Source organism: Sceloporus occidentalis, unplaced genomic scaffold (genome assembly GCF_023333645.1).
Source record: "Sceloporus occidentalis isolate IW3139 unplaced genomic scaffold, rSceOcc1.0.p SCAF_5, whole genome shotgun sequence".
NCBI lineage: Eukaryota > Metazoa > Chordata > Lepidosauria > Squamata > Phrynosomatidae > Sceloporus > Sceloporus occidentalis.
In genome coordinates, this window is record NW_028316985.1 from 23,137,879 (window position 1) to 23,165,854 (window position 27,976).

The window sequence follows — 27,976 nt, forward strand, 5'->3', positions numbered from 1 at the left end:
TGCAAACTTTGTCCTTTAGGGGAAGTGTGACCCCATCCAGGACTGGTTGACAAATCTCCATTTATGCCACACTGGCTTCCATAAATTTAAGTACATCATGTTTTTTAGTCCTCAGATTGGCTAAATGGAGATGGGCAAATGGTTCTTAATGAAACTCATGAACCTTACAGTCTTATTCTCCTAGTTAACCCCTTCTAGCTTTCTTAAACAGTAGCAAAAGGGATTGTTTAATTTGATGATTCTATATTTTGCACCACTTGAAACTAAATGGGAACCTTAAATTCAGGGAGACATGGAAAGAAAGACATGATAGTCATGCAATAAATACAGTAATTACATTCAGAGGTACTCATAGGTTTGAATCGTCCCTAGATAAGATGTCTGCAGGGGGCCTGTCCCGTCACTTAGTTTCTTTTTCTTAAAAACCAGAAACACTCACTTCCATGCCACCGACCTCTAAATATGCCAGCCACAGATGCAGGCGAAACATCAGGAATAAATTCCTCCAGAACACAGCCACATAGCTTGAAAAACCCACAAAAACTAAGAGAGTTAGTGTTTATTTTCAACCCATTGCCTGAGGGATGGAGAGAGGAAATGAATAGGTCCATATTTCTTTTGTTTAATGAACATTAAAAAGGCTTGTTTCTGGAGATTATCGCACTGCGTTCTGAGAACGTTCCTATCATCACGTGATGAGAACGTTCCTGGAACAGATATTACTGCATTAGTAAACTAGAACATGATCAGAACGTGATCAGAACTGCATTTTACCACACAGCGATTCCTGAAACCGTTCCGAGAACATATTCCACCAAGGCCGCCTCCGTCTCCTGATTGGCTGAAAGAATGACAAGCAGGGAGGCAGTGAAGCAGGCAGGCGAGCGACTGCAGTGAGGGAAGGGGTGTGTGTGAGAGAGAGAGGGGGGAAAGGAGGAGGGAGGGAAGGGAGGGAAGAAGGAGGGATCGGGAGGAAGGCAGGGAGAAAGAGAAATGGGGAGAGATGAGCCTTGCAAGTTACATCCCAAACCTCCTTTGCAAGGCTGGGAAGAAGGAGGAGCTCCATGCAGGTCTCTTCAAGCCGAAGAAAAGCAAGTTGCCAGGGAGGGGACTGGGCCAAGGGCAGAGCCCCGGCAGCCATAGCAGCTCTTTAAACCGGTTAGAAAAGAAGAGTCCTCTGCTGTCATCCCAATTCCCCATTTTGGCTGCTTGTCAGCCTTTTGCCTCCTGTGTGTGTGCGCATGTAATGTGTGCCTTCATAGAATCATAGAATCATAGAGTTGGAAGAGACCACAAGGGCCATCCAGTCCAACCTCATTCTGCCATGCAGGAAATCACAATCAAAGCATCCCCAACAGATGGCCATCCAGCCTCTGCTTAAAGACCTCCAAGGAAGGAGACTCCACTACACTCTGAGGAAAGAGTGTGTTCCACTGTCAAACAGCCCTTAGTTCCTCCTAGTATTGAAGTGGGATCTCTTTTCCTGGAGCTTGCATCCATTGCTCCGGGTCCTAGTCTCTGGAGCAGCAGAAAACAAGCTTGCTCCCTCATCAATGTGACATCCCTTCAAATATTTAAACAGGGCTACCATATCACCTCTTAATCTTCTCTTCTCCAGGCTAAACATCCCCAGCTCCCTAAGTCGTTCCTTGTAGGGCATGGTTTCCAGACCTTTCACCATTTTAGTCGCCCTCCTTTGGACACACTCCTTTTTGAATTGTGGTGCCCAGAACTGGACACAATATTCCAGGTGGGGCCTGTGAGCTTCCCTCCCCGCTTTAATTCTTGTCTGGCTCTTTGCTATGGAATTCTGAGAGTTGTTTGCTTGCTTTTGTGTGTTGCTCCAAACAGAGGAGCTTTTGTGGGTTCCTTCCTGGAGGGAAGGAGGAGAAGGTCCTGGGCATCCCTGCCATCCTTGCCTCCTGCAGGCTGCCAGCACAGGAGCCCCGCTGGACATGACACTAGAGGCCCCCGCAGAAGCAGCCAGACCCTCTCCCTCTTGCTCTCTGCTCTGGCCCCCCCGTTTCCCTCTCTCTTTCTCTCTCTTTCCCTTCTTTCCTCTTCTCTCACTTGTCCCAACTTTCCTCCCTTCCCTCCCTCCTTCTTTCCCCCCTCACACACACACACCTTCCCTCACTGCAGTCGCTCGCCTGCCTGCCTCCCTCCCTGCCTGTCATTCTTTCAGCCAATCAGGAGACGGAGGAATGAGAGAACGGATTTGAGAACAGATAAGAATATCGCACACACCTCTGTTGGAACGTTCTCATCACATTTCAGCTCTCTGGGAACACATTCATATCTGTACCCTCCTGGAACACATTTGGAACACATTTAAACGTTCTGAGAACCCGATTGGAACACATACGTGCGGTATACTCAAATGCGTTCCGTTCTCATCACGTGATGAGAACGGTCTCAGAACGCAGTGCGATAATCTCCTTTGTCTCTTCCTAAACATTTGCTATGGGGCAGGAAGGGATCAAATAGATCCAGGCAGGGGAATCATTTAGATCATTTTCTGTGCTAGCATCAGACAGGTGTCTTCCTCTTATCAGAACACTGTTTTTAAGAACCTGTCTTTAGAACTCCTGAGAAGTGGAATTCCATATACTGTATATACTCATGTATAAGTCTTGAAATTTTAGTCAAAAAATTGACTCCAAAAACCTGAGTCGACTTATCCACGGGTCAATGTAAGTATCTACTTTAATTCTTATTTAAAAAAGAAACCATTCCAAGAGTGTCATCTGTTCTGGAATCACTCACACCCCCTTTATATTCTCCCATCCATGAAGCCTTTAGTATGAGCACAAACAGTTATGCCTGCTGGAATTTTGTAGGTTTTCTGGTACTGTTTTTCTTTGCTTCATCCTTTGCATCCTTTGCTACATACCCCTAAGTTTTACTCTCAACTTAGCCACAAATCATATCTAAATTCACAATTTTGGCCCAAAAACCTGCCCTCGACTTATGCATGAGGTCAACTTATAGTTGAGTAAAGGTAGTTGCATGCAGAAGCTACATATAGCAAGTTACAAATAATGAGTTATTTGCATTTCATTCCATTTTCCTAATAACAAAGTAGAATTGTGTTATATCATGACTGTAACTTAATGGGGAAAGGTTCAAGCCTTTATCAGTGTAACTCGTGTGTGTTCAAATCACCTGTCAAGTTATGGCAACTTGATGAATTTCATAGGGTTTTCTTAGGCAAGGAATACTCAGAGGTGGTTGTGGAACTTCCTTCATCTGAAATATAGCCTGGAATTCACTAATGGCCTCCCATCAAAGTATTAACCAGGGTTGACCCTGCTTATTAGATTGGGTCTGGTGCTTTAGGGTATTTAGAATAATTTACATAAATTTCTTTTTAATTGGCTTGATAGTTACAGGGGTGTAGTTTGACTGAATTATGAAGGGGGGACATGGCAAGTTACACATCCTGGTTTGTGCTGTGATTCGTGCTGCTTCATCAACTAACCAGCATGCAGTGATTAGTTACTTTTGAGAGACAAAAAAGTAAAGGCATACATAAGCAAGAGTGACTGTGTTGACCATAAAATGAATTCCAAAATCGATATTGTGCTAATACGTTTGTTAGGCTCATCTGAGGTGCACAAAAAATTTTGGTGCCTACTTCCAGAATAAATGTTTCTCTGTTAGGCAAAGATCTGTGAAAATCATTGGGTGAAGGAGCAGAAAAGTGATGGTGTTGGAATTATAAGTCTATATGTTATCTTCATCTGGTCTGTTAGGAAGAATATCTAGACTATCCACGCAGACTTGTCAATAGTGCAGGGCTTGCAGGGAACAAGAAAAGCCATAAAAACAGAACAGTAAAACTTGATTTTCTACTTCAGAATACAAAAGGCTTTCTTGAAGCCTCAAGCCTGTCTCTATCCAAAATATAACTCACGGCCTGCTTTTGTGTGGTAAAAAGAAGACTTTGTTAGACAAGTAATTTTTAAACAGTTAACTCTAATGGTAGCAAACTGTGTCAGGGGGTGGGGATGCGGACAGCGAGCTGCAGAGCAATGAACAGAAGAAAGTACCCGAGGGGTCCTCCTGTTCCTACTCTCCATACCACAGCTTGTTGGCAGGAGAGAGCTGGATGCATAAGCCTTCAGTCCTTCATTCACCAACATGGCAGAACTCCTTCACTCAATATAGGTGTCTGGATTTTAAGGTGGGCTTTAGAGGCATTTGCAGTCAGGGTAATGGTGACACAGTAGTAAATGCAATTAAAAAACAGTTACAAGGTTGTAAGTCATTTTTTTTTTTTTTTGTACTTTGACAGTGGTTCTAAAACTTTGGTCCTCCACATGTTTTGCACTTCATCTCTCAGAATTCCTGACCATTGACCAAGGAGGCCGGGGCTTCTGGGGACTGAAGTCCAAAACACCTGGAGGACCCAATCACTACATCTAATAGGGAATCACTACATCTAACAGGATGCCAACCACCATTTTTATCATAATCAAATTATTTTATCTGGTGCGCCACCATGTTATATGAAAGGATCAAGGGCATGTTAGAACTGTTTCAAAAATAAGAATAGATGTTTGAACAGCATGTATGTAAACAGTAAACTGATTTGTAGTAGATTCTTAATGTTGCAGTCTGCACTGGCCAGGATATTCTGAGGACATCTCAAGAGCTTCCTTAGTCTCTCCCCCTCCCAAATTACCTTAGTCCTTGGTGCCAGTGCCAGATAGAGGCAAGTCACTTGTTTCTGAGGTCAGAACAACATGTACAGCCTCACAGCTGTCTGGTGTCAGAACAGAGAACTCTGGATCTTTCAGGAAGCTCTGGAGCAACTGGAGATTTCTTAAAATCCATGGTAAGAGGGGTATACCCTGAGTTTGGTGCTGAATGCCTCAATCTTTGTCTGGATTATTTGCGGCAGACTCAGGGATTCAGCCCTGCATCATCCAGATTCCCACTGAGAGGTCAAGGAAGGCTGTTTTATTTGGTCTTTGCAGACAGGGCCAATGTGGTTACCAGTAATGGACATTAGCCAAATGGTCCAATTGGCATTCTAGTTGAAGTTTGCAGTAGATCTGGGGAGAAACCCAAGGTTTGCAGAAGAGCAAACAAAACAGAAACAACTTCTATGGAAAAAAAATCACAAGACATCTTGATATGGACTAAACATCCTCAGTAGAATATAAGCTATTAAAATGAGAAGGATATGAAAAACCCACTTAGACAGGGAACAAAGAGTACCCAAAAGGCATAGCTTTCTGGTTGGAACACAGAGGTGAAGCATTTCATGCTGCAGCACTTTGTTCCAGATACCACCTTGGATCCCTGGTTCTCCGGGGCCATTTCTTCAAGCAATCCACAATGATTTCTACCATAAAGCCCAGTGGTGAAGTATCTGTTTCCCACCAGAGACAGCACGGTTTTCTTATCGGCCTCCACCACTTCATTGCTGAATTCCTTCAGCATTCTTGGCTGCCCTACCCAGTACTTGTGACATGGCTGTTTGTTTAGTTTCCCAGATTTTTTTCTATCACCTCCTCTTTGACACCTCAGTAGCTTTCAGTGAGTATATTTTTAAAAGGAGTGGGGGTGATGGAGGGTGTACATATTCCTGCCACATCCTCTGTAATGATGCAAATAATCCATTTTTCTTTTCTGTAAATTCTTAAGCATTTTTATGGTCTCAACCACCCTGGGAAAACCAAAGAAATTACACAATGCATAAAGGCAAGGCAGTTCCCAAGTGGGAATGCCAGCAGTTGCCATGCAAACAGATTTGCATTTGACCTTCTGATTGGCATAAGATCAGAATGATAAGGGCAGTGACGATGGAGTGCTAGTTCCCATCATTCCTTCAGCATTAGTTCACGCGAGACCTTGGCAGAATTATATTTTTTGCACTGCAGCTTCAAGAATCCCTCAGCCAGTATGGACAATAGATTTTGGGTGATATCGTTTAAAATAAATAAAGTAATTTTTGCTCAGTAGGGATTATTCCCATGATCTTTTTTTTTTCCTGGGAGGAATTGTTTTTATTAAATATGCTGATATTTGATAAACTATTCAGGCACTTGCTGAGGGTGAGCCAGTCACATGCCTTGCAGCAGCTCCCTTAGTCCAGGTTGCTATCATTCAGAAACGCCTGCTCCCTGCTGCCAAATTTCACATGGTGTGAAATTCCAGATGAATTTAGAGGCTGACCTTAAAAGCGGGGAGGGGTGAGAATTTAGTTTGGTTCATTTCCCACCCACCCAAATGCATGCATTTCTTCATAGAAATCTCAACTGGAGATTTAAAAAAATGAGACAGTAACACTTACAGGTTGGCATCCTGATAGTTACTATTGTGTGTGCGAGGGCAATGTACAATCACATAAGTCCCTTTTATGGATGCGATGGAGAAAGGTATTTTGCAGTTGGGCTCCATCCCAAAACTTCCCACTGTCCACTAGCTGTTGAACCCACAGGAGGGCCACCTGATGTTTACTGGTGAGGAGAGAGAGGAAGGCAAAGTGATTTAGACCATAAAGATCCAGCTGCTCTGGGCTCTTGAGGGAAGGAAATGGTGGGTGCACTCCATTTGCAAGTGCACTTCATTCCTTCCCTGAGCTGAGACGAGCTGCTTCTCTATGGCCCAAATCAACCCCTGCCTTCCCTTTCCATGAGTAAGTGATAGCATCAAGGGCCTCTTTCAGGGCTTCCTAGGGAGAGGACATGGAACTGCATGTGCAAAACCATGGATCTCAGTCTCAATGTGTCTATGTGGCATATCTGGGGGCTGCTGCCACACTGCAGAAATAAAGCACTTTGACAACACGTCAGCTTCCATGGCTCAATGGTATGGTGTTCTAGAGTTTGTAGTTTGGTGAGGCACAAGAGCTCTCTGACAGGTAAGGGTAAATATCTCCCAAAACTAATAGTCCCAGATTTCCATAGCATTGAGTCATTGCAGTTAAACTGTGTTCAATTGCTTCTGCAATGTTGATGCACCCTATGAAGCTACAGGAAAAGTGTCCTCCTATGTTCCTACTATGAGCCTCAAGTCCTATCTGGGCAGGGTGCTCTTAAAAATTGGGCATTTAATTCTTATATGTTATTGGTGCTGAATAAATGTTGCTAACTCTTTCTTCAGAGAGTGTCCTCATCCTTTACAGCTGCATGGCAAGCAGAGAAAAGGTGGCCTTACTCATGCTGTGAATCTCTATACTTATTAAATTTCTCCAGCATGGAAAATTGCAAATTTCATTTGCCACTTAAAATAACAACAAAAGACAAAACAAAAAACAGCTGCTTACCTAAATTCACAAACTCCATCAGAATTAAAATGGTGTTGTCCTTCTTTTAAAAAAAATGAATGTAGGTGAAAATGAAATAGCCAGATTTGGACCTCTCTATTTAAGAGAAAAATGTGTAGAAGTTTCAGTAGAAGACACTGAAAGCAAACTGTTGTGATATTTCTGTTTGGGGCAGGAGGAGCAGGACACACATCTTATATATACAGAGAGAAGAAGACAGAGATAGACACATATTCTGAGATCAAGAAATGAGTGAGTGCCAGCATCCACGTGAATGTCTGATCCTGTTCAACCTGGCTAGAAGTCATGTAGCCAGTGTGTCTTCAAGGGAAACTGCCTTGGGCAAAGAGTTACAGAAATATGAGCATGGATGCCATACTTGTGTGGTGTAGTGTTGCACTACCACCTGAGGAGAGATGAGTGAGAGGAGGGAAGGAGAAGAGCAGAAGAGCAGAACTATGTGACACAAAGAACAATGATGAAGGAGATAAAATAAAGTCCTTCCTTTAAAAATTATTCCTCCAGTCTGCCCTGCATTCAAAGAAAGGAAGGAAGAAAGGAAGCTAGCTAGCTATCTCAAAATTCAGTTGGGATGCACTGAATCCTCCTATTTTTTATAGACTATCTCCATAAGGTATGTGTATCTCTTTCTCCTAGTCTTCTTTCAGTATTTATTTAAAATGAAAATTAACAAATATCAGTCTACTCAGTTATACATACTGAGAGATACCCTTGCCTCTTAAGGAAGCACCCAGTCAGGATCTTGAATGGGACATTGGTGGTGCATTACATTCTTGATATAGTCAGTGAAAGGAAACAATTTTTCTTCAAGAGAGTGGGGGTTATAGGAAGAAAGAAAACCAAATTGGATGGAGGTCTTGATGGCTCAGCTAATGGGGAAGACAAAATGAAAGCATTAATTCTGCCTAACTTGCAATTTTCCTGCATTTTCCATATTTCTAGCATTGCAGAGGAAGAGCTTGAAATTGTTATCACACTTGTGGTGAGTGAATCATGACAAGTTAGCTGGCCAGTGGGTAGGCAGAGAGGCTGAGTGGGTTCCAGAGTGAGTTGTTCCTGATTTAACTTAAGACCCTATTTATTTATTTATTTATTTATTTATTTATTTATTTATTTATTTATTTATTTATTTATATTTATTTCATTGTATGCTGCCTTTCTCCCAGCAAGGACCCAAGTTTGCTCACAGTTAAAAATATATATTTTTAATTACAGTAAAATCTAAAACAATTAAAATCATATAAAAACAGTTTAAATTTTGTAAAAATATAGAAATGTTAAAAGCATGACTAAAACACACCTACTCCACTAAAAACACCCTCATATGATTTAAAATCCTATACTCTGGGATGGGACCTTTGCAAGTTTCATGAACCATATAACTAAATCAACCAGAGGGCAAAAATGAACCTGGGTTCTCTGGAAGAAAATTGTTCTTAAACACTGAAGAGAGCTTTCCATTCTGTATATGATTACTGACATAGAATTTAATAAACGTCTGTCTTATGCTTCCTTCAGTGGCCTTTAAAAGGAACCTTATTGAGCTTTGCTCGATTTATTTTCACCAATTGAAAGCTCTCAGATTTGAAATAAATAATGTAATTGATTAAGAACACAATTCTGATTTTAACAGGCCTCTGTAAGTCATAGACTTCAAAGCTTTCTCATTCTTCCATAGCTTAGAAGTTTAAAAAGATATATACACAATGATATGTGTACAAACCTCCAACACTGACATTACAGTTTCTGAAATAACAGTTCTCCCTCTCTGTCATCTTCTTGGAAGAACTGAAGAGCAGACTCCAGTTTTTTAAATATCTGTATACACACACACATACACAGTGCAGTTGGCTTTAACTTGCATGAATGGTGGTTCTCAGTATGTGTTCTAGAACTGTCTGTCCCCAAATGCAGACTTCTCAGAAAGGTAGCACTCTAATTCTGATTTATTGATCAGTCAATTTAAATGGATTCCGAATCGCCCACTAGAATTTCTTAGGCTTGCATTTGCTTTCTGTCACTGCAAGACCCTTGATGTGTCATGCTTCTTACCATTGGCTGTGGAACTAGGAATATATTTTTCCCCAGAAAGTGGCTTAGTGTTCATTTTCAAGCCTCACCTTTTCATCCAGAATTAGATATGTAATGACAATTATCCTACCCTGCATCCTCCCCCCATAGCTACTCTTGAGAAGAGTGTCAAAACCAAAGTAATTTGCTTTTTGCCATCTTAAACTACAGTAGAATCTATCAACATCAAAAATCCACCAAACAGTGATACCTTTATTGGGTCAACCAAAACTCACAATATACGTGTTGCAAGCTTTCAGAGCTCACTGGCTTCTTTATCAGGCAAGGTATTAAAATATATTTGTTGTTGTTGTTAACTGTCCTTGAGTTGATCTCGACTCATGGCAACCTTGTGGAGGAGATAGCTCCAAGACCCCCTGTCCTCCACTACTCTGGCTAGGTCCTGCACATTCATATCTGTGACCTCCTTAATACTGTCCATCCATTTAGCATGTGGCCTTCTTCTCTTTCTACTTCCCTCCACCTTTCCTAGCATTATTGTTTTTTTCCAGTGAGTCGTGCTTTCCCATTATGTTTCCAAAGTACGACAGCCTCAGTTTTGTCATCTTGGCTTCCAGAGAGATGGCTTGATCTGCTCTAGGACCCATTTATTTGTCTTTTTGGCTTTTCACGGGATCCTCAGCATTCTTCTCCAGCACCACATCTCAAATTAATTCATTTTCTTCCTGTCTCAATTCTTAACTGTCCAGCTCTCACATCCATACTTGGTAACAGGGAATAAAGTGGCTTGTATGATTCTTTTGTTAGGGAATACAATGGCTCGTATGATTCCAACTTTTAAAAAGTATGCAGGAGAAAAAAAAATTGAGGATGTTAGTAATAGGTCTGCATTTTATTTTATGTTTCTCCTGTACAGTTTTTAACACCTTACCTGATGAAGAAGCCAGTGGAGTTTCAAAAGCTTGTAACATGTATATTGTGCATTTAGGTTGGCCCAATAAAGATATCACTGTTTGGTGGATTTTTGATGTTATTGAATTTCTTATATGGCCAACATGACTACCCAGTAGAATATCTGGGTGTATTCTGTAGTCCTGTGACTGAATCCTAAACTGTCTGAAAGATGATATCTCCTTGTACATCCTGTTCAAGTCTAAATCTCTTCAAGGGGTATCTTTCTCACAGTTCCAACATTGGCATAGGCTCGCCTGAAGAGAACATCTGAGAGGTCCTTCTTGATGGCTGCTCCTAAAGCATGGAATAAAGAAGGCTGGCTTGGCCCCCTTTCTTTTTGCCAGGAGATAAAGATCTCACTATTAAAATAGGGATTCAGCAATTCATCGATTGTGCAGAAGTGTTTCTTTAATGGTGTGGGTGTGTTGCATTTATATCTTGATTTTTAAATTATTATACAATTTTTAAAAAATTAAACATGTTTTGACATTATAGCTAGTGTGTGTGTGTGTGTGTGTGTGTGGTGGATTTTAAAACTATGGCATTGGGTTTTTAGTTGTATTTTGTTTTAACTTGCTCATTAAGCTACCTTGATTTCATATCAGGAGATAGGCAAGATATAAAGTGAACAAACAAACGTTTGTAAAGAAGCAGAGCTTGACAAAGTTATTATTTTTGAGTATATCTTAAAATACCCCAAAGGGTCATGGTCATTGGGGATTCTGGGAGCTGTAGAAATGCAGATTTATTTATTTTTTCAAAGAGAATGTTACTCCCTTTGGCTATAAGGTTATGTTTAAATATATGCAGACAATTTGTTATGAAATCACAAAAACATTGGGGTGACTGGCTTCAATTGAGAGGTGGAAACATAATTGTATCTATTTGCCCCGTCCCTACTAGGAACAGAAGAAGTTGTCTTATACTGAGAGTGCATCCAGATTGATTAAAAAGGCCAGAAAGTCCCAGATTTTGTTCCTGTTTTTTTTAAATTTTATTTTGGAGATCAATATGAATTTTGTTTATACCAGAATGTATTCTGTCAGGTCCAGGTATGAGCAGAGATTTTTTTATACCAGCTTCGCAAGCCAGTTTATTTTAACAAAGTCAGAAAGAACTGGGACTTTACAGTAGTTTGGATATGCCCTAAACCAGACTACGTAGCCCAATATTGTCAACTCTAACTAGCAGTGGCTTCCCAGATTCTCAGGCTGGAAACATTCTGAGCCTTACCTGGAGATCCCTGGTACTACCTGCTTGTCTTCCCTCCAAGTAGTAACCAGGACTGACTAGCTTTGGGAGTAAAATAAGACTGAGTACATTTGAGATGATATTAGCAGAGGTAATGAATGCAAAATGAAAAGAAATTCACAAATACACTTGATGTGTATAATTTATTCACAGAAGGATGCTTTTCTTTGTATAACATTCTGGATACAGAATTCCTGAGGTTCTTAGAACAGAGTTGGAGGCTTGCCTGTGCTAATAATAAAGCAAACTTTCCAGTCAAGTTCAGAATTGGACTCATAAAACCAAAGTACCTCCCTGCATGGTGTAGTGGTTTAAGTGTTTGACTATGATTCTGGAGACCAGGGTTTGAATCTGAGCTCAGCCATGTAAACCCACTGGATAGCCTTAGGTGATCTCAGAGGATGGCAATGGCAACCCCCCCTCTGAAGAAACTTGGCAAGAAAATCCCATGATAGATTTGCCATAAGTCAGAAACTACTGCACCCTGCAACAACAGCACCCTGAACACCTGATCAAAAGATCTGAGCCCAGGTTAAAACCAGATCAGGCCAACTTGCTTATCTGGTGATATCGGGAGTTCACATGAGTCTTTAGTCCATCCAAGCTTCCTTCCCTCTCATTCCGGCTGCATCTGCATTGCAAAATTAATGCAATTTGACACCACTCAGTGCTGTGGAATTCTGGGATTTATAGTTCTGTGAGATATTTACCCTTCTTTGCCAGAGAGCTCTGGTGCCACAACAAACTACAAATCCTAGAATTCTGTGGCAGTAAAAGTTCTGTCAAACTGCATTAATGCAGGCACAAATGGCTTGCTTCTGTGGTTATAAATGAATTCTTGCAGGAATGACTTCTGGCCGTGATATAATGATTGAACTGAAAACTAAAGGTAGGTGGAGGGAGAATTCTGTCTTTGGCCATTCCTCCCTCCTGTTAGTGCTGAAGCACCACGGCAAGTACACAGGTAGAAGATGAATAAAGGTAGCCAAGATTGATTCTTTGGATTGTATTAAAACCTGAGCTGCAGTAGAACATTTTGATATATTTGTGTGTATGAAATGCTCACTTCATGTCTGAGGTGAGCATTATGAGCTATGGAGATTCCTTATTTCCATGCCAGGAAATATAACATTTGGTGACAACATCAGTCTATGCTTTGTTAAAAGGTGTGTCAGTGAGGAGAGAATATTTGGGGTCTGCCCCATGCCCTGGTGCATTGCAATTCTCCATCCCTATCCCACAAGCATCCTCTGCTACCAGCACATTCACTGTTATGGCTTTAATGATGCATTCAGAGCTGGCAAGAGCTGTCATAGTGACATTAAAGGGGAGGCTGCAGTCAATCTGTGTGCTATATTTAACCTGACACTGTCAGCTGAGGGCTGGCACTTGAGCCTCAGTGGCAAGAAAATAAACCGGGTACCTCACTTGTGATCATTTTTCCTCTCTTCACAAACACTTAGAAATCATGGCCTCTCCTCACAGACATAAGAATGGGCAAAGGGGAGAGGAGGAGAAGGAGCTAGGTGATGCCACTTTGCTTCTGACACTGATAATAATGGACCTGTTTATCTGTCATTAGCAAGGAAGAACACATCTGATGGGCTCTCAGTTTGGTTTTCATTAAAATGAAAGTTTTAGGTCTTGCAAACTCAGGTTCATCAACCAGGAGTAAACTTAGAGGACCCTGCTATAGAGGTCTTGACACAGGAGTAAAAAATGCTCCTTGAAGAGTAGTGTATCAGTATTGGATTGGCTTTATAACCTCAATGCAGTCAAGAAGCACCAAAGGTGTGTCTACACTGGCATCATAAATCCGGAGTATTATGATCCAAAGTTGCCTTGGGTTAATATGATGTGGGTCAAACATGCCCAGACAGGCCGCTGAGCAACACCACAACCTCTTCACTGGTCAATCCCTCTTAGTGCCATCACCACCACTGAGGCTTCATTGGCCAAGCAACCCCCTGCAAGAGCCTGGCCATCATCATTGCTTCTGCTGAGGTCAAAACAGGGCATCCTGCCATGTGATCAACCAGGAGGATATTGCTCTACCCCTTCCTTGTTAATCTCATGGGTGCCCCATTCTGATCTCAGCAGAAACAATGGCCAGGCTCTTGCAGGGAACTGCTTGGCTGGCAAGGCAGTGGTGACGGCAGTGGCAACGCCTAAGAGGACCCATCCACTGCTCAGCACTGAGTGAGGGAGATGGTGCTGATGAGAATCTTTGCAGTTTGAGACTCCTTCATTGCAAAATTTGTACATTGTTATTTTGTGCAGAAAACAACTTATTTCCTGTACAGAAAACATTTTCCCATGTATTCCATCTTGTGTGAAATTTGTTGTTGTTTGGATTCACATCATTCTTCCAATTGATGGCGACCCTATGGTGAACCTATCATGGAGGGATTTTTGGTGAGATTTGTTCAGAGTGAGTTTGCCTTTGCCATCACAAACGTAGCCTATTTTGTCCAGAAAATGTAGTTTTCTGAACAAAACCACATCTGATTTTTGTGTGTGTGTGCAGAATAAATTCTGAACTTTGAATGATCTTGAAAAACTGTACAGTTTTTTAAAGACTTTCTCATAGCAAGAAGAAAATTATGAAAATTACTTGTTGCTACCTTCAGGAAGAAAAATAGCAAAGATTTGCATCCCTAGTCTCCTTTGAACAGCCCCCCCATCCAAAATAATGCATAGTTAATTTTAATGACTTTTATTTACTACTAATATTGACATAAAATATAAACTATAAACACAAAAAGTTAATTCAAATCTGTGTGTGAATGGGACAACCAAAATATAGTCCAAGAGCTGTGTGCCACTGAAGAGCTGAAATGATCTGGTGTTTTCTTTGATTAGAGACCTTCCCTTTGTTCCCTATTGTGTGAACCTTTGTGACAGAACAATGTCCCCCACCAATAGTTTATATGGTTCAGATCCATGCTATTTGACATATTGTATCTCCCTGTATGTGCTGTCCCAGTCTCTGAGAACATCAGAAGGGGCCCCTCTCTCAGTCCCACCAACACTGCAGGCACAGTTGGTGGAGACATGAGAGAAGACTTTCTATATGGCTTTTATCTTAATTTTGTCATTGCATTTTATTATTTTTAATATTGTAATAGTTTAATTATATTATAATGCTCAGCTTTTGTATATTTTTAATTGCATTATTCTTTTAAATTGTGTGCTGCTTTGAGTCCCAGTTTTGGGACTCAACCGCAGGATATAAATAAATATAATAGTAGTAGATGTTTTTGTTAAGTCAGGATATGTGGAACTCATAGCTCTACTTTCCAAAGTCTTGCTCCTGCCTAACACCCACTACCTGAAGCAATTGCCTCACTCTGTCTAACAGCAGAGTCAGCCTAGGCAACTATTAACATGTCTATAATTTATGGCGTAATTTTAAAATGACATTGCAACACAACATTATGTAAAGCAAGCTAGCTGTAGTAAGAAACCACAATGGCACAGCACTCAAATGATGTAAAATATCTTTAAAAACAGACCAATTCAAATAGCAAATGAACATGACATAGAATCATAGAGGTGGAAGAGTCCCCAAGGGCAATCCAGTCTAGTCCCATTCTGCCATTCAGGAAGACACAATTGAAGCCTTCCCTGTGACAGATGGCCATCAAGCCTCTGTTTACAAAACTGTAAAGAAGCAGACTCTACTACACTCCCAGGCAGTAGTGTATTTCACTGTCCAACAGCTCTTACCATCAGGGAGTTCTTGCTAATGTTTAGGAGGAATCTCCTTTCCTGTAGCTTGAATCCATTGCTCCGTTTCCTAGTCTCTGGAGCAACAGAAAATACGGTAAGCTTGCTCCATCCTCAATATGACATCTCTTCAAATATTTAAAGACGGTTATTATTGAATGCCTTCTCCCAAAAGTTTCCAGGATTCACCTATCTCTGCCCATAGTCAAACAAAGTTTTTTCCCCCTTCTCTTGATGCTCATGAGTTTAAAGTGGCCTCACTCAAAGTCAAATGACATGATGGCTGAGATCCTGAATGATCTGGTGGAACCAAAGTTTCTCCAGATAGAACTGCACTCCATCCCTCTCTTCCCACATCAAGAACTTATCATCTTACTTCTGCCCTGCCACGATGATACAGCAATTTAGGAGCCCAGGGTGGATAGGAGGAAAGCCAGTGATTGGCCAGATATGTTCCTATAGTCAGACCCATAATGATGACACCTTGGGAGCAACTGAAGATGTCCTCATCATTGTGCATATATATAGGAGGAACATGCTTTTGTCCCTGCATGCAGGGGGTCAATGCACAAAGGAAGTAGTGAATATCTCCTTTCACAAAGATCATGAATGTACACACATAGGAATAATTCAATATTATGTGTGGAGCCAGTGTGGCATACTTATTTGAGTTCAAATCCCAGCTTGCTGTGGAAACCCCTTGAGTGACCTTGGGCAAGTCACATATTTTCAGCCGTCAAAAAATCCTGGAACAGTATCACCTTGGGGTCAGCAGAAGTCAGGTATAACTTCAAGGCACACAACAAAAGCAAATCTCTTTCAGAATTCTAGTTGATATATCAAATATTCTTCCCTCCCTCCTTCTTTCCTTCCCTCCTTCCTCTCTCTCTCTCTCTCTCTCTATTTCACACACACACATGTGTTGTTGTTGTTTTCAAAAAAAACCTTCAATTTTGGCAAAAGGATTTTTTTTTTGGTCTGTTTTTAAGTCCCCTGTAATGAGAGAACAATTAAAAAACACCACCACAATAACAAAACAGACAGGGCCATTCCAGACCACCTGATATTATTCTGTAGTCCTGATGCACAGTAAAGCCATGTACTCACTTAAGTGTGTTTTAAAATATAGTTATATGTTGTGCAAGCTACATGCCTGACTCCCAGTCCCTTGTGGCCTGGGAGAAATATAATTTCAGCCTGAAAACGAATGACCACCTTGAAGAAAAATAAGTGGATCATCATCTTTTTCTCTCTACACCACCCCCTTCCACCTCTGCTGCCAGCAATGACTGTGCTTCTTTGAGGAAAGACATTTGTGTCTCTTTGACATAATGGAGTAACGGCTTCTAATCTTGTTGCATTAAAGGCAGCCATCCGGAAAGGCCCTTCATTTGCCCATCAGTGAAATGCAGATTAAAGCATTGTGATTCTCAGAGGGTGTTCTTGTTCTTTTTCTTTTTGTCATCCTTGCTTGTTTAAGGCAACAAATGTCTTTTCTTATGCTGCCTTGTGTCACTGCTTCATATGGAGTGTGGGAATGGGTACGCCCAGCTGGAATATTTGTGTGGGAGAGACCGTGTGTTCCTCTGGAACAGTTTCATGGCATTGGCTGCTTGTCTTCTTGGCATCTCTGTGTTCTCACCTCTGGATCAAAGGGCCTGTAACATCAGAAGTCCAACACATCAGAAGTCCAACACATCAGAAGTCCTACACATTATGGAATCTGAAATGAAAACAAACTGATTTAAAAAAACCCAAACACCAAAGCAAATACATACACTTTGCATATCACACCATAACAAAAACAACAAAGCTTCAGGCAGAAACATGAGATACAGTAGAAGCAGTGGTGTCACAGGGGTGGGGTGCAGGGAGTGCGGGCCTCACCAGGTGATACTCCAGAGGAGGGGTGACACCTGGTTGCATCTTCCTTTCCCTTTGGGAAGGGAAAAGGGGGAGGAGAGGGGAATCCTCAACCTTCCCAGGTGACACCCTTTGCATCCTAGCTAGTGACACTACTGAGGAGAAACCACAACTTGAACCATAGGGCAATCCTCTTCCAACACCACTCCTCTGTAGCTGTGAAAAAAAGTTGCAATCATATTATAAAATGAGTGATATCCTCCCTAGTTATGCTAGGATTATAGACTAGAATTCTGTTGGTGCATTAGATGTTGCATTTAATCCAGGATCACACAGTGGTGGCCAGAGAAAGCAGGCAAAATCTGCCAGCTCTGAATAGCCTTTCCCCCTCCATTGCCTGACTTCTTTCACAGCTGCAGTCTTCCTCCACTTCCCATCACTGCCTATTCCAGCGTACTTAGCCTCTGCATACTGCAGCCACAGGATTCAGGCCATAATGGGATCCAGGCTACATCTTCACCTTAAAAATAATGTCGTTTGCCACCATTCTAACTCCCATAGCTCCGTGCTATGGAATCCTGGGATTTGTAGTTTGTTGTGACACCAGAGCTCTGTGCCAGAGAAGGCTAAATTGCTCCCAGAATTCTGTAGCATTGAGCCATGGCGGTTAAAGTGGTGTCAAACAGCATTATTTCTGTGATGCAGATGCAGCCATAGCTACTGAAATGAGAAATTTCAAGTAACTAGTTAATAGTTATTTACTTAATAGTTATTTACTAGTACAACACTACAAAGTAATATAGAACCAGATTCATTGCCAAACTATGATTGGGATGATTCTGCCTGTGTGTCTGTCTGACACACATGAGCAAACACATACATAAAGCAGGCATCAGTGAAGGAGAAAGAAACTAAAAGGTCTGATGCTTCAATAATAGAAATACCTATTTCCAAATATTATTTTATTTGTGTGAAATATATAGTATCCTTTTAGGTTCTGCATGAAAACCATGTTGTTCAGTTGTTTTATTTAACTATTACTATAGAGCAGGAGGGATAGGAAGCATGTTTGGAGACATAGGCTGGCATCCTGTTTGTGACATATGCAAGCACAATTTCACCTTACAGAACTCACTGTATCACTACAATAGCTGCCCCCAATGTGTAGTCCATTACTCATGGAGAGCAGGGGGACTGGAAAAGAAAAGAAGCATCTGATGTTGTTCCCATAGCCAGAAACCAACCAATTATCTTTGTGAAAGATATCCTAAAGTCTGTGTCTGGCAAAGGGAACATAGGAAAGGTACAGACTGACATAAAGCGGTGTACTCACTCAGATACTAGGGTTAGGGAGTGCGCACCATCTGCATGCTCGCTAACCCTAGTATGGGACTGTGCTGGCATCATGGCGGCCTCCCATCTGCACGGGGGCTGCCATGACGCCGGCACCACCGCTGAGTGCCCAAACATGGCACACAGGAAGCAGCGTCATAACGGCTCTAGGCAACTCCTTTTTGTTGCAGCGCTGCAAGCTTCGTTACCATGTGGCAACCAGACGGCCATGGGAATGAAGCCATGGGAGAAAGCTGCACCTGTCGGGGTGTCCTGGGGCATGAAGCCCCAGGGACACCCTTTTTCGGCACCATGGAGAAGCAGCATTTTGCCACTTCTCCATGGTCCCGAAAAGCCCCAGACTGGGGCCTCTGGGCAGCTGGTGTGCACAGGACGCCACCACTGTTACGGTGCCATGCTAGGGTAAGGCGCAGTTGCTGTGCGGTCCCTAACCCTAAAATTGGCGCCAGCATGGCAGGATGTTCTGATCAAATGTTGATACAGGCAAATATTTGGGATGACCGTGAATAAAATGTGGGAATGGAAAAACTGGAGAAGTATGTTGTCTCAATTCTTAGGAGTGAGTTTGAGGGGATGACATAAAAAGTCCATATGGCAACACTCATCTTTTAGTTTGTAATTGCACAAAGGATCTGGAACTGTGGTCATCTGATTGTAGACCTGCCTGATCAGAGTTTCCAAACACATGGAGCTCTGTAACGGTGTTCAGCAGAATGCAGTTGCAGCTCTTTTTCAGACTTTACTCATCAGCACAGGAAGGAAGGGAATGGAGTTGGTAGGACTGTAGCATATATTTCAGATTCCCTCTGCTTGTGTACTACAACAAACCTCTGAATAGAGATGTCACCAAAACATGTAATTCTCGCTGAAAAAAACAAATAAATTTGCCTACTTTTTATTTCTCAGGTGCAATATGAATTAACTGGTCTTTCTTTCAAAGTTCTTCATTCACTTGTGAATTTGCATGGGAGGGCAGTGAAAAGCTGTGAAATAAACAAAATAATTCTGCCACTGCAAAGGGTAAGCAACCCCAGACACTGAGATAAAAGTTGGGAGAGAGAGAGAGAGAGAGAGAGAGAGAGTTGTTGTTGTTGTTGTTGTTGTTGTTGTTGTTGTGTGACATCAAGTCAACTCCAGGTTATGGTGAGAAAACTCTAGCATAGGGTTTTACTGGTGAGATTTTTTTCAGAAGAAATTTGCCACTGCCTTCCTTTTAGGCTGAGAGAGTGTGATTTACCCATAATCACCCACTGGGTTTCCATGGTTGATTTTAGGATTTGAACCCTGGTGTACCGAACTCCTAGTCCACCACTCTAAGAACACACACGCAGAGAATTGTTAAAATGACCATCTCAAATTCATCGTGTGCAAATGCATCAAGAAGTGTTGTACATGGATGCTACCACTTACTCTGTCAAAACAGTACCACCTAAGCAGAAGAGGGAGACACCATGAGGTTTAGGATGGACCTGTGATTTGCACAAATAACAAAAAAAATTAAGAGAGTGGGGAAAACCAAGGGGCAGACTAGCAAAGATTGTGAGTGCTCAGTAGCCATGAAACTCTGGTTGACTATTGAGTGGAAGTTCAAACCCATGTAAAAGAAATAGTGATATTGAGTATAATGGATAAATGTATGAATCACTGGCTAAACAATGCTCAAGGACCATCTGTGTTGCAATGTTTTGTTACAAGTCTCATGAATTTCCAGAACTCTGAATGGAAAACAGCCCAGGAGCCTAAATAATTTTGGGAATGAGAGGGTTGCTTAACTCGGAACTAGGATTAATGTGTAGATGATGGTGTGATATAGGAAAGGGCTGATACTGAGAGAGTACTGGCATTCTAAAAAAGATTAATATAGGTGGGATACAGACCCCCCAAAAGGGCGGTCTGCCGCCGCCCTAGTTTGCTGTGTGAGGGAGCCACAGCGGACAAATCGCACGGCTCCCTCACGCAGCAAAAAGAACCCGCAAAAAGCGGCACACTTGCGGCATCATAAAGGCGCCGAGATGTGCGGATGCTAGGCGTACATCACGTCAAAATGGTGGCACTTGTATGTACAGGGCGCCACCATTTTGACGTCCTCATCACGTGCAAATGTTACTTGAGTCCCATAGAGTAACATGGCTAGTCAGTTTAGTAGGATTTTTTTTAAAAAATAAATGAAAAAGTTCCATATTAAATAGTCATAATTGTTAAGCTGTTTCCAATTCAAACTGATGTGACTGTGCCCATTTGTATTTTGTTTGAGTTATCTTCTGTCTTTACATTGAGTCTCTGGAAGTTAATCCAGAAAAAACTCTAAAAGAGAAAGGGTGTCTCAATACATAGTGAACTGCCACAAGCTTTTGTGTATGTGTGTGCATGCTTGCTTCATTTTACACAAATACATTCATTTGTGCAAAAATCTTCCTTTTCCTGAACAACAACAACAAAAAAATTTTGGTTAAATACACAGAAAACAAGTGGCTTTATCTTTTGCATAAATACCTTTTTTGCAATAATAGGCATAAGGTACCACAAAAAAAAAAAAAAAAAAAAAAGAAACACACCTTAAAATGCACAAAAATTCTGAGAACTTTACCCAGTATGGTGAACCCTTTTGAAATTATTTCTTCTGACATGCATGAAAGAAGAATGAAGTAAGTGAAGGTTTTTGTCCCTAGCAGAGATCCTACGAATCAAGGCCTTGGTTGGATACACAAGTGAGAAAGTTCCCAAACAGGTGAAAAAAATGTCATCACAGGTCATTGTGAGATGGAATTGAAACACTATGTTCCTTTCAGAGGTTTAGAGGTGATATACCCTGAGTTGGATCAAGAAGCTGAAATGGATAATTGTAAAAGGGAATGTATGAAGGAGCTGAGTGATTTATTTATCATTTCCAAAAGAAAAAAAACAAACAAGGATATATATTTCACAGTATTGGGTAAATTGAAGAACTGACCTCAGGAGAGAAAAAATATGTGATATTTTTCAAATCACTCTGTGAAGATATATAACTTATGGGGCACTACTTCTGCAGATATGTAACTCACAGAGCACTGCTTCAGTGGTTTGCAAAGATTAACTATTTCCACTTGGGGGAAAGGAGGAAAGTAACAATAAATCCTTTTAATATACTTGAGCATGATTCATTTTTAAAAAAAAAAAAAACACCTGGGTTGAACAAAAGAAAACAGAAGTGCAGCACAGACATTGTTTTAGATCATTTGGGTGGCTTGTAAAGAATATGTGATGGTTTTTCATGAATATGAAATATTTTAATAAGGAGTATATAATATTTCTTGGCGAAGTGTGTGAAAGGAAATTGCTTTCAATATTACTCATAGTTCCTGCCTTTTAGCTTGTATAAAATTCTACACAGCTTTGTACCTACTTCAGCCTTTGCATTGCAATATGCCCCTGTATGCATCTTTGACAATTTCATCTAGAATTCCTTCAGCTGTTTAGCTAACTTTGCATAAACAACAACAAAAACATGTCTTGTTCATTCTCTTCATACTTCCAAGGCGTATGGAGACAAAATTGTCCCTTGTTATCTCCAGTTTTGTTTTGTCCTAATTGTCTCTTCTCAGCTCCAGTCTTGTTCCCCATTTAACACTGCATGGGAGATGAGAAGGTGTAGATGGAAGGACTACTCCACCCTCCCAATCCTGGGTTTCATAGGGCCTGAACAGACAGGCCAAAATAAAGCTGCTTCGGGTCACTTTGGAGGTATGCTGTTTAAATGACATACGCATCTTAAGAGGACAGAAGCTGTGCCAAAGCTGCGCTCCAGTCCTTAGGACTGGTGTGTGGCTTTGGTGCCACCTCAGGCCTCTTATGATGCATGCATCATTTAAATAGCATACCTCCAAAGTGACCCGAAGCAGCTTTATTTTGGCCTGTCTGTTCAGGCCCATAATTTGGTGAGAATCCAGCAAGGTCTATCAAAGAGCTCTAGTGCTTCATCAAATTACAAATCCCAAGATTCTATAGGATAGAGTCATAGCAGTTAAAGTGGTGTAAAACTGCTTTGATTCTGTGGTGTGGAAGCACACCCAGTCATCATGTCTTCTTTGATTTAATCAAGCCATCTATAATAGGGCCTTCCTCATTTTCTTCTGCTGTGATGAGCACCATTGTCTTTTTGAGTTAGTCATGTCATCCCATGAGGTGTCCAACGTGTGATAGTCTAAGGGGTGAAACAGACCACCTCTTTGTGCCACCTTCCAGGTGGCTTGGGAGCATGACGTTTATATGCCGCATGCTCCCAAGATACCCAGAAGCTGCCTGGAGGCTTCATGATGTTTTAGCAGCACACATGTACATACCGCATCCTGCCAGAGCGTCATAAAGCTGGCTTCTGGCTGTGGCATAGGTAGAAAACCCAGCTTTTTGCCATCCAAAAAAAGAGTTACTATTTGCCGCTCCTTTTTTGGGTGGCTTCAAGGTGGATTGGGATCATGGCATGCAGTTGCTGTGGCCCCAATATGATTTTGGAAGGAGCGGCTTCAAGCCACCTCTTTTGCTGGTCTATTTTGCCCCTATGTTTAGTCATGTTGATCTCTAGTAAGAGTTTTGGCTTACTTTGCTCAAGGACTCATTTATTTGTCTTTTTGACAGTCCATGGTGAGTTAGAACTCTCTTCAAACATTTCAAATGAGTTGGTTCTCCTCCTGTCAGTCTTGTTCATGGCCATATTTTAGCAACCATACAAACAAAATGGAAATGCTGTGGCATGGATCATCCTGACTTTTGTTTCTAATGGTATTTCTTTGGACTTGAGTATCTGCATTTGCATTTTAATATGAGATTATACAGTTCTTACCTTCAAAAACTGAAGCTTGACTTAAACACAGTGGTCTTTTATTAGAAGGAGCCCACTACTAAAAGGGCTTTTAATCCAAAGATTTAGAAAGTAACACACCAAGAGAGAGGTCAAGATTCTTAAAATTGTTTACAACCAGTTAGCACTCATAAAGCAGAATAAGTTGGCTTCCCCTGAAGTCACAGGCTTCCCCAGTATTGATGAAATACAGTGCACCCATGCCATATGCAGGTGTGCCATACACAGTTTTCAGCTTATGCTGAAAGCCACATGCCACATTGCGGGCACAAGCCCCATTATTTTCAATAGGGCTCCACCATATGTGGTATTCCCCTTATGCGCTGAGGTCCAGAAAAGATTTCCCACATGAGGGAAGGGCGCACTGTATATTGCATTTTGATTTAAGGGCTGCTAATTCTGCCCAAATGTACATTAATATGTTATGTTTTCACACTATACATATATATGTGCAATTGTTTTCAAATATGTGCTCTCCATTTTGGTGGTTTATGGGAAGCCACTATGATGGCATCTAACACAAGAATCTGAAAGCCACACACAATCCACTTTCAATATATGCCTAAACCAGAGCTTTCCAAAAAGTTTTTCTTTTTGACTTCATCTCCCAGAATCCCCCAGGCAGCATGGACACTGGCCATGCTGACAGAGGAATTCTGTTGAGTTGCAGTACAATTCCCTCCCCCCACAACTTTTCAAAGTCATGCCCTAAATTAAGCCTAAGGTTTACTAATGAGCAAATGTGTACAAATTCCATGACCAACAGACTGTGTGAAAATCTCCCTCTTTTGATGCAGTGGTTCAAATCTAGCTGCTAATGGCTGCCAGAACAGACCTATCAAATCAATTATGATAACATTTAAGCAAATCCTGTTGATTCAGTGGGTTTAATATAGTGGAGATCAACAAGAATAGACTATTAATTTGAATTTCTCATCAATCGGAATTTAAAGTCCTGTGTTTCTTTCCTGCAGATGATGGTATCCAGAGAACAGACCCACAAAACAGCAACACACAAGAATTGTGCACCTTTTGTTCCTCCAATTGGCATAGAAAGAGACCAGTGCTATCACTGAATGTAACAGTGAGAGCTGAATGCTAAACTCAAAGTCTCCAAAGGTAAAAAAAAGTTTTAAGTTCTTTACTTCTAATTAGACAGGTGGGAAGGATAAAACTGGAACACATCCCCTCAGTTTTGAACATTTACTACTTTCCTGGAGGGCTGGCTTGATTGCGCGATATTATCAGTATTAATATGAGATGGCAGGGAGTCAACTAAGAGATCCCAGGAGTGCATTCCTGCTTTTAGAAACATCTCACTGCAGCCTTCTCAGGGACACTATTTTCGTTCTTTGGAAGCTCTGCTGCTTCCAAATACCAATATGGGGGTGGGAGTGGGTGGGATTTATGGCTAAGTTGCATAGGAAGATGATGAGTAAATTTTAAAAAAATCAATTACTTCTTTCTGTAATCCTTTCTGCCACCCAGCCCCGCCACAGTTGGCTATATCATTTATTTAGTTTGGGTTGCTTTGCTAATTAATGCAGGTTTTTTTTTTCATTCCATTGCGTGCCACTGAAGAGGCCCATCTCTGCACTGCAGTGTGAAGAGATTATAGTCATTGCTTTAGTGTGAATTTATTGCACAGAACACATGGGTTTGGTCTTCAGGGAAAATATGCAATTGACCCTGCTCTGCAATTTTCACTCTTCACCATCACTACTACCACTTATACATATTTTTGGCATATCTGCTCATATCTTCCATACTCAAGAGGTTTTCATGTGTCAGGTGGAGCAGAATACTCAGCCTCCACCTCCCTATCTACTTGACTACAAGGAACATCGTACTCAGGTTGTTATCTGAGACAGAAAATCCCAACACCTGTGATGAACTGACATAGAAAAGTGATGCACCAACACAGAAACAAGCTGAGGAACTCCTGGGCCCTGTCTGCACAGTCCAAATAAATCATCCTTCCCCAGCCCTATCCCCATCCTCTCAGTGGGGAATCTAGATGACCCACAGCCCATTCAGCACCAAAACGAGGGTATTTGTTGGTTGTTGTTGTGTACCTTTAAGCCATTCCATTCCCAACTTATGGCTACCCTAAGGAGTACCTACTTCTGGGCAGGTTTTTTCAGAGGAGGGGTTGCCATTGCTATCCTCTGAAGCTGAGAAAGTATGACATACCCAAAGTCACCCAGTAGCTTTACAGGAAGCGATTCAAATCCTGACCTCCAGAATCCTAGTCCAGCTTTCAAACCATCGCCCCATGATGGCTGTCCAACATATACCCACTTTTAGTGATTTAAATAAAGTCATTATTTGCTTGGTATCTTCCTGGAAGATTTGGAGCCCTCTGTTGTGACACTGGGTGGGTGCTTAAAATGAGTCCCACTGTGTTGCCCACTGTCACCATCACTGGTGAGAGTCACTTGCTCTGAGGTCAGAATGAGGTACCCAGCCATATGTTCAATGCTAGGTGCCTTGTTCTGACCTCAGAGCAAGCACCTTGCCATCAGTGGCAGTGGATGGCACTGCAGGATGCTCATATGAACAGCCATCCAGTGTTACAATGGAGGGCCTCAGGTAATGGAGGGATGCCTGGACAGCTTAGGGGCTAGCCCTGGAGTATTCTAGCCCATGCAGATAGATTCCCTGTTCCCCAAATTAGACAAGGAGCCTCACCTAGAAACTTTTGTATGTGTTGTCCATTTCACATATTCAGTCTGCTCTGGCCTTTTGCTTTACAAGTGGCCTGTTTTGCTACAGTATTGCCTGTTTTGTTACACTATAATAAACTTTTCTGCCTAGACTTTAGTGGTAGCACACAACCTGAATTCACCATGTGTGATCTGTAGATATCAGGTTCCGTACCTCAGGGTATGGGGGTATGTATTTTCCTTCAAGTCATCTGTTGATTTCGGATGACCCATGATTTTCATAGTTTTTTTTAACTACTTATCCACTGTAAATGCAAATAATAATAATAATAATAATAATAATAATATGCTTTATTTATATACCGCTCTTCCGAGGTGATCAAAGCGGTTTACAAAATCATTTAAAACTTTCACATCATAAAAACAGCCTCTCAAAGTATCTATCAATAAAAACCAATAAAAATCGAACATCAGTAAAACAAGCAATAAGACAAGCAAGGAATCTATCAATTGTAGTTAACCATTTGTATCAGGGGAGACAATCTCTATGAGGAGACCGAAGGAAATGCTAATCGGAAGAGGTGGGTCTTTAAAGCCATTTTGAAGGCGTCCAATGGGGGGGGGGGGTTGTATGAAGCTCTTCTGGAAGTTTATTCCAGTACATTGGTGCAGCTGATGAAAATGCTCTCTGGTGGGTTGCTGTTAGTCTCACCTTAGGGTGTACTAATAAATTTTTTCCTGATGTTCTGAGAGTGTGGGGCGGACTATGTGGGGAGAGGCGTTCCCTCAAGTAACTCAGGCCCAAGCCATATAAGGCTTTATAGGTAATAACCGACACTTTGTATTGAGCCCGGAAGCTAATAGGTAGCCAGTGTAGAGATCTTAGTACCGGTATTGTATGGTCTGACCTGGAAGTTCCAGCGACCAGTCTGGCTGCAGCACTTTGAACTAGCTGAAGCTTCCAAACCTGGTACAAAGGTAGCCCCATGTAGAGCGCATTACAGAAGTCCAAACGAGAGGTTACCAGTGCATGTACTACAGTTTCAAGGTCCTTTCGGTCCAGACAGGGACGCAGTTGGCGTATCAGCCAAAGCTGGTACCAAGCATTCCTGGTCACTGCATCCACTTGAGATGATAACTGCAGCGATGAATCCAGGAGTACTCCCAAAATGTGGACTTTGTCCTTTAGGGGAAGTGTGACTCTGTCCAGGACTGGATGACAAATTTCCCTGCCTGGGCCTGGGGTACCTATCACGAGTACCTCTGTTTTCTCCTGATTCAACTTGAGTTTGTTTTCCCTCATCCATCCCATTACAGACTCCAGGCAGGCATCCAAAGGAGAAACACCATCCTTAGTCACTGTACCAGTCGGAGACATGGAGAGATAGATCTGGGTGTCATCAGCATACTGATAACACCGCACTCCATGTCTCCGGATGATCTGTCCCAGCAGCTTCATGTAAATGTTAAATAGCATGAGGGACAGAATGGCACATTGGGGGACGCCAGATGTCAACTCTCTTTTGCGAGAGCAGCTGTCCTCGAGCCTCACCATCTAGAATCTACCTGAGAGGTAGGACCGGAACCACTGAAGCACAGTGCCCCCAATACCTAACTCTCTCAGGCATTCCAGAAGGATAACATGGTCAATGGTATTGAAGGCCGCTGAGATGTCCAAGAGCACCAGCAGGGTCACACTTCCCCTGTCGATGCCCAGATGAAGATCATCGACTAAGGCGACCATGGCAGTCTCAACTCCGTATCCCGCTCTAAAGCCAGTTTGAAATGGGTCTAGATAATCGGTTTCATCCCAGACAGCTTGGAGCTGAAAGGCGACTGTCCTCTCAATCACCTTGCCCAAGAATGGTAGTAAAGAGACCGGTCTATAATTACACATCTACAGGGGATCAAGGGAGGGTTTCTTTAAAAGTGGTTTCACTATTGCCTGTTTCAAGGCTGATGGAAATATCCTCTCCCGAAGAGATGCATTAACTA

The 27,976-nt window shown here is 41.8% G+C and overlaps 1 protein-coding gene across 3 annotated transcripts in view; it reads left to right on the top strand.

Annotated features, from left to right (window-relative positions):
- Nucleotides 1-27,976, top strand: part of LOC149311764 (muscarinic acetylcholine receptor M2) — a 228,929-nt gene that overhangs the window by 51,649 nt on the left and 149,304 nt on the right. For all 3 annotated transcript variants that reach the window (XM_089527866.1, XM_089527865.1, XM_089527867.1), the window contains exon 3: nucleotides 24,290-24,434. The gene's annotated coding sequence lies outside the window, so the exon portion shown is untranslated. The remainder of the gene's footprint in view (nucleotides 1-24,289; nucleotides 24,435-27,976) is intronic.